A 15,056-nucleotide genomic window follows, 5' to 3' on the forward strand; every position below is an offset into this window, starting at 1 on the left:
GCTCATGGAAGGATGAACACAGTGTCCAGATAAAGCAATTGGCCTATGAAAAAGCCAAAATAAAAGAGTGCCACTGCTTGCCAAAGGAGATTACTCTTTCTAGAGCATTTTGTGAGACTAGGATTTTGTCAAGAGAGCAAGTACATGTTGAGTAATGTGCAACTGCTGCTGCATTGGTTTATCTACAACTATGACTCCAAAAGCCACCAGTTTAGTAGATTTAAAGCTATTTTCCTGAATGTGGCTCTTGCTTATGAGTAGGGTACCTTTAGCCAGTATATCGGATGATTAAGTAGCATTCCAATTAGAAAACTGTAATGAAGTATTTCAGAGGTAATAGATCCTCATTTTCTCTGGTGTTTACAAAGCACAAGCAGCTAGCCAGTTGTACAGTATCATGTAACATCAGCTCGCTGTTCTAAGTATATGTTGTTATGAATCTGTACTTGTACATAAATGCATAAGATTTAGCTAGGTAAAGTAATCGAGACTCCATTGTCACAATACTTGTCTAAGGTCATGCTTTATGGGATAGATTCAGTGTTTTAAAACAGAGAGAAAGCTCAGGTAGCAGAAGGTTACTATTCAGCTGAGGCTTTGATATTTATTTTTCTGCCACTCAGGAGCTTATGGATCGTGCTGATCACTCAGCAGCTGAGACATTGCAGCGTGCTTAATCTTTAGCTTTTTAAGGGTTAACAATACAATGTTCATTTTCAGTGCAAAGCAAATGGAAGCTACTGCCAACTTGGGCCAAGATGTTAACAGCACAAAGATATGCTTTAAAAAAAACAGATTCCATTCTCAGTGGTGTTATTTCTTGGGATGGTTGGCAGAATAACATGTGACAATGTGTTTAAGTAATTTTTTTGAGGGACAGGCTATTCTTTTTCTTATGGCATCATGAAGTGTAAGTGATTTCTCTTGTAACTGCAGGGCAGGTTTTGTGGAGATACATGACCCAAACCATAATAAGACTCAGTGAAGGGCATCAGTGTGGGGAATAGGGAACTTTATTTTCCAAGTTGCCCAGGATTTCAGATGGTTGGATTAGAATTTTTTTTTTCTGATGCAGTAATTACAGATGGTGTGTTTCACTTGCTGTGCAACACACAGAGTGAAAAAGAGGCTTGTTTTTTAGTGTGGGACACTAGAAGTGATTCCATCAATTTCAACAGTTGTCAATTGCTTCAAACTCCTGAAGGAAAAGTCCATGCACACATCACAGAATCACAGTATTTTCAGGGTTGGAAGGGACCTCAATGATCATCTAGTTGCACCCCTGCTGCCATGGGCAGGGACACCTCACACTAGATCAGGTTGCGTAGAGACACATCCAGCCTGGCCTTAAAAACATCCAGGACCACTTTCCTGGTCAACCTGTTCCAGTGACCTGTTCCAGTGTCTTATGACCCTTATGGTGAAGATTTTCTTTCTAACTTCTAATCTAAATCTCCCCTCCTCTAGCTTGGATCCATTCCCCCTAGTCCTATCACTACCTGACACCCTAAAAAGTCTCTCACCAGCTTTTTTGTAAGCCCCTTTCAAGTACTGGAAGGCCACAATAAGGTCTCCTGGGAGCCTTCTCTTCTCCAAACTGCACAACCCCAACCCTTTCAGTCTGGCTCCATAGGAAAGGTGCTCCTGCCCTCTGATCATTCTTGTGGCCCTTCTCTGGACACCTTTCAGCACATCCAGATCCTTCTTATAATAGAGGCTCCAGAACTGGACTCAGTACTCAGGGTGAGGTCTCACCAGAGTGGATTAGAGGGAGAGAATCACCTCTCTCGACCTGCTGGCCACACTTCTCTTGATGCAACCCAGGATATGATTTGCTTTCTGAGCTGTAAGATGCTTCTTATCCACCAGCACCCCCAAGTCCTTTTCTTTGGGGCTGTTCTCAAGACAGTCACTGCCCAGCCTATATCAGTGCTTGGGACTGCCCCGACCCAGATGCAGGACCCTGCACTTGGTCTTGTTGACTCTGGTGAGGCTGTCATGGGTTCACCTCTCCAGCCTGTCCAGGTCCTCCAGCATGTCAGCTGCACCACAGGACTTTGTGCAAAGCTTACTGATCCTGTATTTTCTGCAGGAAAGAATAACAGAGAGTGGAGACTGAACAACTGTGGCAAATGATAGTAAAGTATCTTTATTATTAAAATGTCTTGTTAACTTCTTTCTCAAAAAAAAAAAAAAAAAAAATTCCTGAAATAGTATTTTAAGATCTAGCAATTTGTCATTGTTTTTTTTACAGTGGTTTTAAAACCTTAGGTTAAATTCTAGATATACAAGACACTATGAAAATTTATCACTTCTATTTTTCAAAACATCCATTATTTACCTTAGTCTGGTCAAGTGATGAAATGTTTATTAGTATATATTAGTATATTAAAACCATAACACTGAAGCTGCAAGTCAGTCATCTCCCTCCCCAAAAACACCACCCCAGGATACAGATGAAAACAAAATGATAAAGGTTGTCATAAAAATAAATTATGCTTTGGGATAAAATGCAATTTGCACAATTAGGTGATACAATGGAATGTTCCCTAATTAGGTGCTATACAAGTGTAGCCATCCTTAATATCAGTAGCATGCAAGCCTTTCAGACTTCGTTAAAGAGTTCCATTGGAATATGTGAATAATAGGATTAATATAGCCATGGGCACTGCTGGGTCAGCTGGCAATAGATCAATCCAAAATGCAGAGCATATTAAAAGGATTATAGATTAGCAATTAGATGGCTTTTTCATGAGCAAGGAATAGTTCCTCCAGCTTTGCCAAAGGTTAACAGAGATAGGATGTCGATTTTTTTTGAGTTTATAATCCAGTAAGGGCTTTAAGGTGAGGGAAGTTATGGCGTTTTCAGGATGGTGAGAATGATATGGACAAAACATAGCAAATCTTTCAGGATCAGTGGCTGGGCTTCACAAGGAAACTGTTCTTACACACAACACAGGATACAAATATCTACTGTTAATAACTACATCTCTGAGAAAGTTCACTTGAAATATTCAATCTGAGATGTCAATTTTAAAGCCTTTATAGCATTCAGTTTGAAAGTATTTGTTGAATTTCAGAGAATACACAAACAAATTCTCTAATTAAAACTCTACAAATCACTGTTAAGTACTATTAACACTACACCACTGGAATTGCAGTTTGACACTTACTTTTAGTTTGTAAGTAACACAGATATCTAAGATTTCATTTTTATTGCTTCCTGATGAAATACTGGATGGCAATATTGGTATGTTTTCAACAGCATAAGGAGAATGTAGTATGTGGAATCAATAGATATTGATCTCACTGGGAGCTGAGTCTCAGTATTTCTAAAAATCAGGTGACTTATTTGGATTCCTCAATATGCTTTTACTTCAGATATCTAGCTCTGGAAACATGATTTTGTATGAAAGGTGTGTTTAAAAGGTGTGCATGAAGCATATTTAAAAAAATACACTGAAACTTATTTTGTATGTGTGTATGTAGGAGAAACAAACCAAGGATACCTGGAAATAAAAGAATGATTAACAGCCAGAAATTTATTCAACAAAGTTCCACATTTATGTCTGCTCATAAATAAGTTTAACTCCCTCATTATTCAAATGTGCTGTTATTTTTTTCTGCAGAAATTTTGGGTCAGATGTCTGACAATATTTTACAGTATCTATTTGTTGCTCTGTAAGAAATGTGTTGGTGGGTTTGCTGAGATCAGAGATTAAAAAAATGCAGTAAACAGTTCTTTTAATAAAATCTCTGCCAAACAATAAAGTTTAAGGTTGAAGAAGATTGTAGAAATATTTGCAAAGTTTGTGCAAAAAAAAAAACCCAAAAGGTTAGGAATTTCTTGAAAAATATTTTCTTTTGAGGGATGAAATCTTGTAGTTGTTTAGGTTGCATGACATTTAGACTGATTAAAAATAGCTCTTAATACAGGATGAAACTAGTTTCAGCTCCAGACCTTTTCACAAATAGTGTAAAACTTCATGAAGTTTCTCTGCCTTCAATGTAACAACACAGATCTGTGGAGATCTGTGGGTTGCATAAAAGGTTTAAAACTAATTCTCCTCAAGGCAATAGCTTTGTAGGGGCTGTAGCTGTATCAGGTAGTTTCCTGAATCATTTACTGTTTTTTAATAACAAGAACCTGCTGGTGGAATCTGTCTCTGAGGACTTGAGAAACTACAGTGCAAATGCAGTTTGATTCTGAATGCCTCTAGACTGTGCCCAGTACCACCACTTATTGGTTTTATGGTAAATGCTTCAACTTTCTACATAGAAAAGATTTAATGGATTATATGTAATAAACACACAATTTAAACCCCCCCAAACCCCACAGTACTACTTTCTAATACTGGGGATATACGGTAATATTTTAATCTCAGCTAACCTCCGTTTTTCATAATCACACTTGGCATTCAGAAAAGTGGAAAAGAAAAAAAAAAAAGCAAGCTATCTTTTCTATTAAAAAAGTTTGATGACTGCATTTCTGACTGAATTCTCTATAATTACTACGTTGACTTTAGCAAAAGCATCCTGGAAATTTTATAAAGTAGAGATTTCTAATTGCAATTCTTTTCAGTTTGGTTGAATTGTGACAGCTGCTCCGATTTTGACAGACAAGCAAGAAAACGTTTGCCATGCGATGACAGCAACGTCCACGACGCTAATTGCAACTTTTGTTGGAAAATGTCATGGATTACATTTCAAATAGGATCCCAGCACAAGGGTGTCTCTTCACTCATTTTATTTAGCAGCAGAACTCTGGGACATTGACATTATTTTTGTCTCAGTTAGACTAATAACTCATTGCAGCAGCTGTAGACACTGATATGGGTAGCAGCCATCAGTGAACACTGAAACAGTCCAGTCAGCTCACTGCCTTCTTCAAACCTTGTTTGGCAGACAGTGCTCCTGAGTGACCAGAAGAACAGTGATTATTTTCTTTTCTTTAATGCATCAAAATAAGTGGAAACAAGAAAGAAAGTGTCTGTGTGCTCTTTTCCTCTTAAGACTGTTTAAGACCTGAGATGAAGTTGCAATTAGTTCTAGACCTGAGGCATTATGTATTTTCTGTCAAATTCAAAAAGTGACAATTGCTAAAGGTGGAATTTTCTTAAGATCACAAATAATACAGCTACAGAAAACCCAATGTTTTTTTCCCCCCCCTGTGGTATCTGCTTCCAAAGTCACTTTAGTTCAGAATTTTTAGTGTGTTTAAACACCTCGAGAGTTTTATTTTCACATTTTATACTTTTCAGCTTAGGTTTTATTATTTTAATCCACCATTAAATTGGATCCTTTTACAAAACTCACTATCAATATTACTCTTCCTTAGGTGACTACACACCCCATAAAAATGTGGTCTTTATAGAAAATCATACTGGAATATGCTAAGGTCCTGCCCAAGAGCATTGGCATTGAAACACACCTTCCCAAGCCCAGTGTTACTTGGGGATCGTTGATAGTTCCCTTTAGAGTCTGAGGCAATTATACTGTTCAATCATTGTATCATTTGTTGAGATGTATATGCTATATGTTTGTAAGAGAATAAGGTTGCAAAAATATTCAGGAAATGGAATAGAATGGGCTTTTATTTGTTCAAAAAATGTTTTGAATAGTAATTGAATTTGCAGAACATTTTCTTCTCGGGAAAGATGAAAGTGGGAAGGGAAGAAAAGGTTAACTTTCTGAAACTGATAGATGTGGAGGCAGGTTTCATTGAGGCTCAATAACCAATGCATTCTCCCCAGGAGTGCTTTGGCAGGACTTGTGTACATCCATAGCACCCAAGTATTCTTGGGTCAGGCCCATGTTTTCTACCTTACAAAGATCCTGACAGGTCACAGCATAAGCATTTTTCTAGTCCTACATATGTCCTGACAATCAAGTCTTTCTGATTTATGTCTTCTGTAATGAACTGGCATTGCTATAGATATTTGTTGCTTATCTATCAATCTATCATTTCAAAACCTCTGTCTTCAGTGATTTCACAATTTCCTTCCTCACCAGCTCCCACAAATGTCTTTTTGATGTCACCCTCTCACATTGTTCAGACCCACCTAGGTGAGCATAGGAAACTTCCTCTCATCCCTTTCTGCATCCTATCAACTCACATGAAACCACTTTTTTCCTCTGTTTTGTTGAAACACAATGGACTAACATTGAATAAAGGCTACATCTTTATATTCCAGTATCTTAATCCCTGCCACAGCAGCTGGCTAATAGAACTGTAAGTTAAAGTTTTGAATTACTAATTTGTTTGGATGTGGAAGCAGAATTAAATGCTCCCCCAGCAATCAAAAAATAAAAGAAAATTGTTTTGTAACCAAAAAAGAAACTTGGGAAGTAGATTTTTGGTATTATTCCTACCTAAAACATCTTCACAAGGATAGCACACCTATGAAAAATCTGTATTTCTGTATTGTGTGCTCCACTTTTTGACTATTGCAGGAGTGTAACAAGATTGATGCTTAATCTAGAATATGCAGCTCTATAATGTGACACAAAAAGTAACACAGACACAGCAAGATTTGTGTGATTCCTTCTTAGCCACCTATACAGTACTTTTCCTATGCTTAATCCCTTCCACTTAAAAATTACTGTGGACAAACTAAGTCAGGCTTGCTGAGAAGCTCAGGGTCTCATTTTGGTTTTGAATACATTGTGCCTATCTTTATCATACAGTAGAATTTTTCAGTATTCAGGCAGGAACTGGTGCTGTAATTTAGTAAGTTCTAGGTTCATTGCAGACTAAATGTAACTATCCTCACCCCTCACCCAGTGTATCATTTCATGGCCTGCTCAGCTACACAAAGGGTAATATCAGAGTCCTGCTGATACTGGGAAACTGCCACTGCTGATCCATTCTGTCCAGTCTTGTTAAACAAACAAGGTATATGACTTACAGGTCACAAACCTCTCCATAGAGCCTGTTGTAGAATACTGATATAACTGATTGCACCTGCTCACCTTCCTTTCATAATATGTCTCCTTTGGGAATCATTTCAATTACTCATATCTGGGAAAAAACCCCAAACCTCTTCTGCAAACAAACAAAGAAACAACAAAACCACACCCCACCCCACCCCCCCAAAAAAAAAAAAAAATCAAAGAAACACAACCACCCAAAGCAAAACAAAAACAACAAAACAACCCCAAACAAATAAATACAAACCAGAAGGGAAAACTGTCAGTGTGCCTCTAGAGGAAGTATAGTAGTGGCTGTCCTTTTCTTTAAAGACTAAATAAATGATCTTAAAGGTCTTTTTTAACCAAAACAATTCTATGATTCTATAAAGGTTTCCACTTGTCTCTGCATTTCTAGTGCAGTGTGCTCTCTGTACCATGCCCTTCTCTGTTTCGTTGGCAAGCTGCAATTATTTGTTTGTGTGTTACAACAAAAATAAACTCTGTGAGTGGAAGTAACACAGGAAAGGAAGGAGCTGGATAGGGTACAGGCCAGAAAAAAAAGCACTGAAAGTACCTGAAGGAGCAGAGTGGGAATTGTTGCTAGCAATACAGAACGTAGATGGTGGTGGCAGATAATTATAGCCCCTGCTTACTACTCTAATATAGGCATAAAAAGTGGGAGACTGTGTGAGTGCTGAGGAGAAAACAGAATTTGCATGAGGAAATTCTCCTTAGCAGTTAGAGAGATGTGGAAAGAAGGATGGAGCATTGCTGTGGGAGATTCACAGTCTGCCCGAGCAGCTCTGCACCTTCTCTGGTGCATACGAGGCTGGAAGTGCCCTGGGCAGAGCAGGGCTGCAGGTGTGTGTTTGGTGTTTTCTGCTGTCATTACAAAGAGCTGCATTTTTCATCCTTCAGTTGTAACTGCCTTTGCTTTTCACCTGCTTGCTGGCCTTGTTAATAATCAATCACATTTTATTCACTTAACCTCTGTTTGCCTACCCCCTGCCTCGTGCTTCTGCGTGTCACAGCGGATGGCACAACTTCAGCCCTCTGTTGATTAACAAATGCATGCTGTATGTGCTGCAGCCATTTTAATGCCTTCTCTGAGTGTTGTGCTGTAGCCACTTTAGCTGCTTCTTTGCATATTGATTGAACGCTGCTCGCATTGAGTATTGACTGCCACAGACAATGTTCTTCACTTACCATTATCGCCCTTCTTTCTTTCTCCCTCATCACCATTCCTGTAAACATTGATGTTCATCTGCTTTCTCTTGCCCTTATATTTCTTCACCATCTGCATCTTTGTTTCATTCTCATACTTGTAAATTAACTACTTAGAACCATTTCTTTTATATTGTTTTTTGTGGGGTTTTTTTGTTTGTTTGGTTTGGTTTGGGTTTGGCTACAGCCTCTAAGGAACATTTCTTATAATCATCAGTATAGCCAATTTCAGGAGTTCACTACTCAGAAATCATCATCTAGCCTCCCTTTTTCACTCAAATCAGGATACTGATCTACTACTTAACCCCTCCTCCCCCCCTTTTTTTTTTTATTTTTCATTTGTTTCCTAGGAATCTGACTGATTCTATTATTCTATGATTATATAATCTCAATAAAGGCATCTAACATTTTAAGTTGTGGAGGAAACCTAGGTAATAACATGAAGTTATTGTTCACAGCTCTCAGGAAAATAAATTTGTCTTAATAATAACAAAAATAAAAGCAGTACTCAGCTCTAAATAACAAGAGTCTAGGACCTGAAGATAATCATCAGGCAAGACAAATACAGGATGCAGCAGAGAGGAGCACAGACACTGCCTGATGTGATAGGAGATGATACTGAAGATCCTAATTCTGTAAACTAATGGTCATTTAATGGAATGTAACCTTGGAAGCAGAAAAATAGAAATAAAAAAAATAGGGATGAAAAAAGAACCAAATATCCAGATATCAGAAGTTTGCATAAAATATAAGGATCAAAAGCACAATATTATGAGAGTTTTGGAAAATGTTGAGACAGTCTCAATCAGAGAAGGAAGAAAGCTTCTGGCAAAGAGGAAGAAACTCTGTGACCAACATAATTTGCTCTGCTTTGAGTGAGAGGATGGACTGAATGACCAATGACCTCATGTCTTTGATTCAAACAAATTTTCAGTAAAATTATGAAAACAGACATTTAAACCTGTTTTCTATCCACATTATTCTTCTGGTTTATTGGTTGGTTGGGTTTTGTTTGGTTGGTTTGTTTTGTTTGTCCCCAAAGACTTTTTTGTTTCTCATTGAAAGGACTGGATGAGGCACTTAGTACCATGGTTTAGTGGATTAGGGAGGGTTGGGTAACTGGTTGGACTTGATGATCTTGGAGGTCTCTTCCAAACTGGTTGGTTCTGTGACTTATTGGCAATTTCTTCCAAAATACTTTTTAATGTGGTTACTACAGGGAAAGATATTGTGTGTATGATTGAGCATTTTTTCCAGTTTAGGAACACCAGAAGAAAAGTTGCCCAACAATCACTACACTACTGCATTTAGAGTGTTGGAGGTTCTTATTTTTAGTCTCCCTGGTGGCTCAAGTTCTTTGTATGTGCTAAATTTCTTTTCTTGTATCCCTGCTTCATCCTTGCCTCGTTTACTGGAAATGCTATCATCTTGGTCTGTTGTGAGAAATGTTGTTCAGCAAAAGAGGCAAGCTCATGTAAGAACACATAATTGAACATACAAATGAAAATGCATGATAAAGTTTTGTCAAGCAGGTCTAAGGATGTAACACAGAAAAGGTGGGGGAAGTGTTAAGGATAGGGCAGGGAAGAAGGGATTCAGCAAGAGTTCCCCACTGATATATGCCAAGGCCAGGGGACAAAAGTTGAGTCAAGCACAGGCAGTGAGGTGATGGGGAAGGAGGAACTGAAAGAAGATTTTGCTAAGGGTGAGTGAACTGTGCTGGACAAATGCCCCAAATTAAACCCTGTGCTGCACAGTCCCACATAGGACAATGCCAATACCAAGGGCCAGACAGGCACAGCTCAGTGCCATATTTAGCAAACCTTCCCCACTCAGCAGAAACTTTCTTTTTGTTGCATGGGGTTTTCAGCCATGCCTCATTTTCACATGCATTTCTTCACCAGAATTTTTTAGGTCATTACAGAACACAAAGCCGATTTTTTAAAAGTAGTTCTGGTTAAAAATGAAGAAACATACAGGTTCCTTTGAATTCCTGTGAAAACACAGGCTTTTCAACTTTCATTTCTGGAAAGCCTCTCCTGTACAGCAAGGTTGTGAAAAACAAACCAAAACCAAAACACACACACAACCCACCCCCTCAAACCCCCAACTAAATAGTTGACTCACATATCCTATGTATAATAAATTAAGTAGGGGGAAAAATATGATTTAAATCAATAGCCAAAGCTTTTAAACACTCTTGTTTTAATAATTTTTGAACACCACAAATGTACTTTTATATTAATTGTTACATTTTCTATTTCTCTCACAGCTTCTTTTCTTAATCTCACCTTGAGCTCTGATACTCCAGAGACTTGCACTGAGATACTTGAAGTCATTTCCCATTTCAGGCACTTTCTTGACTCAGGTTTTTTGACCTCAATTTGCTGATTCTTTGCTGATTATTCTCTCAGCCAGTGTTATAAATTACCCTTTTCTTTCCAATTTGTCCAGTATCCTCTGCTGTTACACTCTCTGTGGTCACTCTGTGTTGCTTTGTTTGTCATTCTCTGACTCCTTTGGGATACTATTATTTTGCTAATTATCCTGTAGGTTCTACTTGGTTATAGCACCCTACTCATAAGTGTCTTACCCTCTTATTTGCTCTCAAACTCTTAGGCAACTGGAGCTCTTGACAATGAATTTCAGCTGCCTCAAAAACTAGGCTCATGCATGAAGACTTAATGCCAGCCAACTCATGCTTTAAATAATCATACCATCAAAGTAGGGTCATAAAGGAGACACAGCAGCAGACCAGCAGAGTACCTGATGTTTTGATTTTATATGTGGTGGGTGTCTGTAAACCTGAAGGTAATGATATTTCACATATATGAGTGAAAGTTTCTTGGTTCCTGGCCTTTGGCAATAATGTTGTAGGAATATACTTAAGCAACTTTAATTACAAGTATGTACTGACTTGCTCTGTGTGGTATGGGCTGAACTGCTTAATGTATGGTGGCACTTTTATATTCTCTTTCCCATGCACTGCTTTTCACTATGTTCCACAGTGACACTGAATCATCTTATTTAATTTCATTTTGCTCAGACCTAACTGCTTTTCAGAGACTAACTGCAGTTTTGATAAATGTTCTTTCTAGACTAGTTAATTTCTTAGGCTGATAAAAGTTATTTTAATAAAAAAAATGTAGCCTCCAGATAGAGCCCAGATTTCAAAAGATAAGAACATCTAGGTTTCCTTTTTTTTTTTTTTCTGAATTAGTTACTTCAGTTTAAAGACATTTTTTTTCTAGGCTGATTAAGAAGAAAGACTGAAAATTGAACTTCAGATTTACTCTTTCACCAGACTGATACAAGAAGCAGGTAATGAGATCAACTCATTGTTAGTCAAAAAGAGGTTTCTTTGAAATGAAACTTGTAAGACATGCTTTCTCTCTTTAACAGTCACAGAGATTGATACCAACAGAAGTACGACACTTAGGCCTGTTAAAGCAACTAATGTGTATCCTCACAGCTTCTCAGAGATGCCAGTAATTTGATGCCAATTTGGATTTCTAAAACTGCATTTCTTAATAGACATTTGCCAAGACCATACTCTGTATTTTTTTTTGGTGGTGTGGAACTTTCATCTGTCTCCTCCCAGATCAGTTAAATCTCAGCTCTCATTTTTCCAGAAGACATCGTTTTCCATGTATTAAATTCAGGAATAGCAAAGAAACAAAATAAGTGTTAAGTTCTCCCCAGTACTCAAACTGGTGAGACAATGACTTTTCCTTTGCCAATGTGGAATGAAAATCTGCCAGCAGCTCCTGTGTAGGTAGGCAGCCTGAGTATTTCCAGCCCTTCCCTGCAATTTTTTTGTTCTGGATTTGCTGGCAGTTGGCTCAGTGTGCTATCCCTCCAGGAAAGTACACTTAAAATGATGCAACACCCAAGTGATGGGTATTATGCACACTCTTGTGTGCACTCTTGTGTGCAAAAACTCTTGTGTGATGGGAAGAATTGCTATGAGTAGCATACACTGATAGTGCTGTTTAATCAGGTTGCATTATGATGTGTTTATCAACACATTAAGTATCAGAGAAAAGTGACTTTTTCCTTTTTGCCTTTTCCTTTTTGCCTTTTCTTTTTTGTCTTCCCCCCCACACACACTTTCTTTCCCTTTCCTTCTGAGCTGGCTGTGGGCACAGACCAGGGAAGCAGTTACTGAGAGCAGCTAAGATCTGGAAACAACAAAATTCTGTGTCCTTTGCTATTTCTTTTATCACTGTTTCAGCCATGGAAAGCTCTGTCACTTTCTGCAGCATTACCAGTAAAGGTATGTGGGGAAAGGCAGTACCTTCCTCTTACACGTCTGCTCTCAGTTCTCACTCCACAGGTTCCTTACCACTAAAATAATGACAAACTGGCTCCTCAGGTATTTTTCCTCCAGTGTACACAGTTTTGCATCTTCTTTGCCCCCCCAGGTGTCTGCTAAGGTCCCAGGTGCTAGAACAAAGAGCAATCTGATTCTAGTAGGACCTTACAGGAGCAAAACTGAGTTTGTCTGCACTGGTGACAAGACTTCAGAGGACTCTGCCCTGATGTGCTGTAATTCTTTACTGACTGAAAGCATTTCACTACCCTCTCAAAAATATAAATAAAATTTCAGTGAATCGAAACAATTTTAAACAATTACTTAGAAATAGTTCCAATTACTTTTTAAATGAAAATAAAACAAATACAACCCAAAATAAGCACTATGAGATAAAAGCACACACACACACTCACAAACAGAACAGAAAGGTAGTTGAAGTGGAAGCTTTCTAAATTTATTTTCTGACGAGTCAGTATTTTCACACAAAATAACATTTCACAGACAATTTCCTAAGGGGCTGTAGTCTTGCCCAGACTATGGATGCAATGAAATAAACACATAGCTGTTCCTCAGCACTGAGCTGCCTTTCAGTTTCCACCCACGCATTAGCCCTCAATGTTATTGAGGTTTAGCTGCAGAATGAGTGACTGAGAAGATCTTTTAATGGGAGTTTTCTTGTGGGAATTGAATCTATTCTATTTTCAGCACTCTGATTGTGGGACCTTGTTTCCCTAGAAGTGAAACTGCCAGTACTCCTGTCTATACAGGAGCAAGTCAGTCATGGGACTTGATCTTAAAGGCTTTTTCCTACCAAAACAATTCTATGATTCTAAGTCAGTCAGGGGAGTTCAGAGTGACAGTGAGATGATGCAGCTTGCTGTGGCAGATAGTGATCTCCACACTGCAGCACCCTAGTGGTTGTCAGGCTGTTCCAGTCATTTCAGTAAAGAAGATGTTTGTGAGTTACAATGCCTTAAAAGGCAGACATGGGTTGCCCAGGGGAGTTCCGGAGTCTCCATCCTTGGAGATATTCAAAAGCTTGGCTCTCTGCTTGAATAGGGAGGTTCAATGTGATGACCTCCAGAGGTGCTTACTAACCTCAGCCATTCTGTGACTCTGTGCTACTAGGAAGGAAATGAAGGATGAGATAATCAAGAGGCAAGGGATAGACTTTGTACAGTGTGGACACAAAGGAAATAATTAAAATATAATGGAGAGGGAGGCATCAATGATGGGATTAAAGGAAAGGTGATATAGAGAAAGCAGTGACTTGAGGAAACCATGTTATCCACCAATAGAGTGGAGAGGGAACAGTTTGCAGAGGGAACTGCATTGCCATGATCACAGAAATAACTTTCACTCTACTTCAGGACATTCACAGAGGAAATATCTCAGGTTCAAGTGAACAGAAGAATATTCTGTAGAAACATTACAAAGACTTTTATAGCTGAAGCTGATTTATTAATTAGTAACAGCTTCATTGCCAGTTTTTAATATGTCTGTACAGTAGCACTGTATAGTTGAAGTTCTTCTTTGATTTATATTTAGAGCACCAGTCTTGTAAAGCAGGAATCATGAGTTCAAATCTTGTTGGGGCCTTGAGTTTCACTTTTATAGGCTGGAGAAGCTGGGGGTGTTCAGCATGCAGAAGAGAGGAATCCAGGGGAACCTTAGAGTTGCCTTCCAGTATTTGAAGGGATCCTACTGGAAGGCTGCAGAGGGACTCTTCATAAGGGTGTCTAGAGATGGGACAAGGAGGGATGATTTGAAGCTGAGGGAGAGTAGGTTCAGAATCTTAGGATCTTCAGGATCTTAGGAAGAAGTTCTTCAGTATGAGGGTAGTGAAACTCTGGAATAGGCTGCCCAGGAAGGTTGTGAATGCTTCCTCCCTGGGGGTGTTCAAGGCCAGGCTGGATAAGGCTTTGAGCAGCCAAGTGTAGTTGAGAGACGTCCCTGCCCATGGCAGGAAGGTTGGAGTAGATGATCTCTAAGATCCCTTCCAACCTAAGCCATGCTATGATTCTATGATATATACTATATTTGAACTTTTTCTCTTTCTAACATGAACAGTTATGTGTTGCATGGTAATATGTCTACAGATATTACTCTGTGACAGTGCTACACCTTTTCATTCAACCCAGCAACCATAACTCTGCCTATATGTTTAAAAACAATAAGAGAAGAATTTAAGGAATAAAAAGAAATAAACCCAACTTGTTCATTTTTAACACTGGACTGTTGGTAATGACACTAAACTGGCGTGCTGTGTCACCCCTTTGTGCTGGAGGCCTCCTGAGAGGATGCCTTGATGAACTTGCTCTTTTAAGCCTAAGGGCTTAACATTAGCAGCATATGACAATTTTCTTATTGGAGTCTGCTTACAAAGCACATGGGGAGGAGGAAGTGAGCTGGATGCTGTCACATATGGGCTGGTGTGGTAATTAAGCAACACTGTTCAAGCATGGAGAGAGGAAAAAGCAAGGGTTTCACTGTTAGGCTTCTCACACAATTGCAAAACGTGGCAGCCCAAAGCTTTTTTGCCTTGCAATAAGGGAGTTTTTATTTAAAAAAAAAAAAGGAAAAAAAAAAGAAAAAGAGAAAGTGC

Source organism: Indicator indicator, chromosome 11, assembly GCF_027791375.1.
Source record: "Indicator indicator isolate 239-I01 chromosome 11, UM_Iind_1.1, whole genome shotgun sequence".
Taxonomy (NCBI): domain Eukaryota; kingdom Metazoa; phylum Chordata; class Aves; order Piciformes; family Indicatoridae; genus Indicator; species Indicator indicator.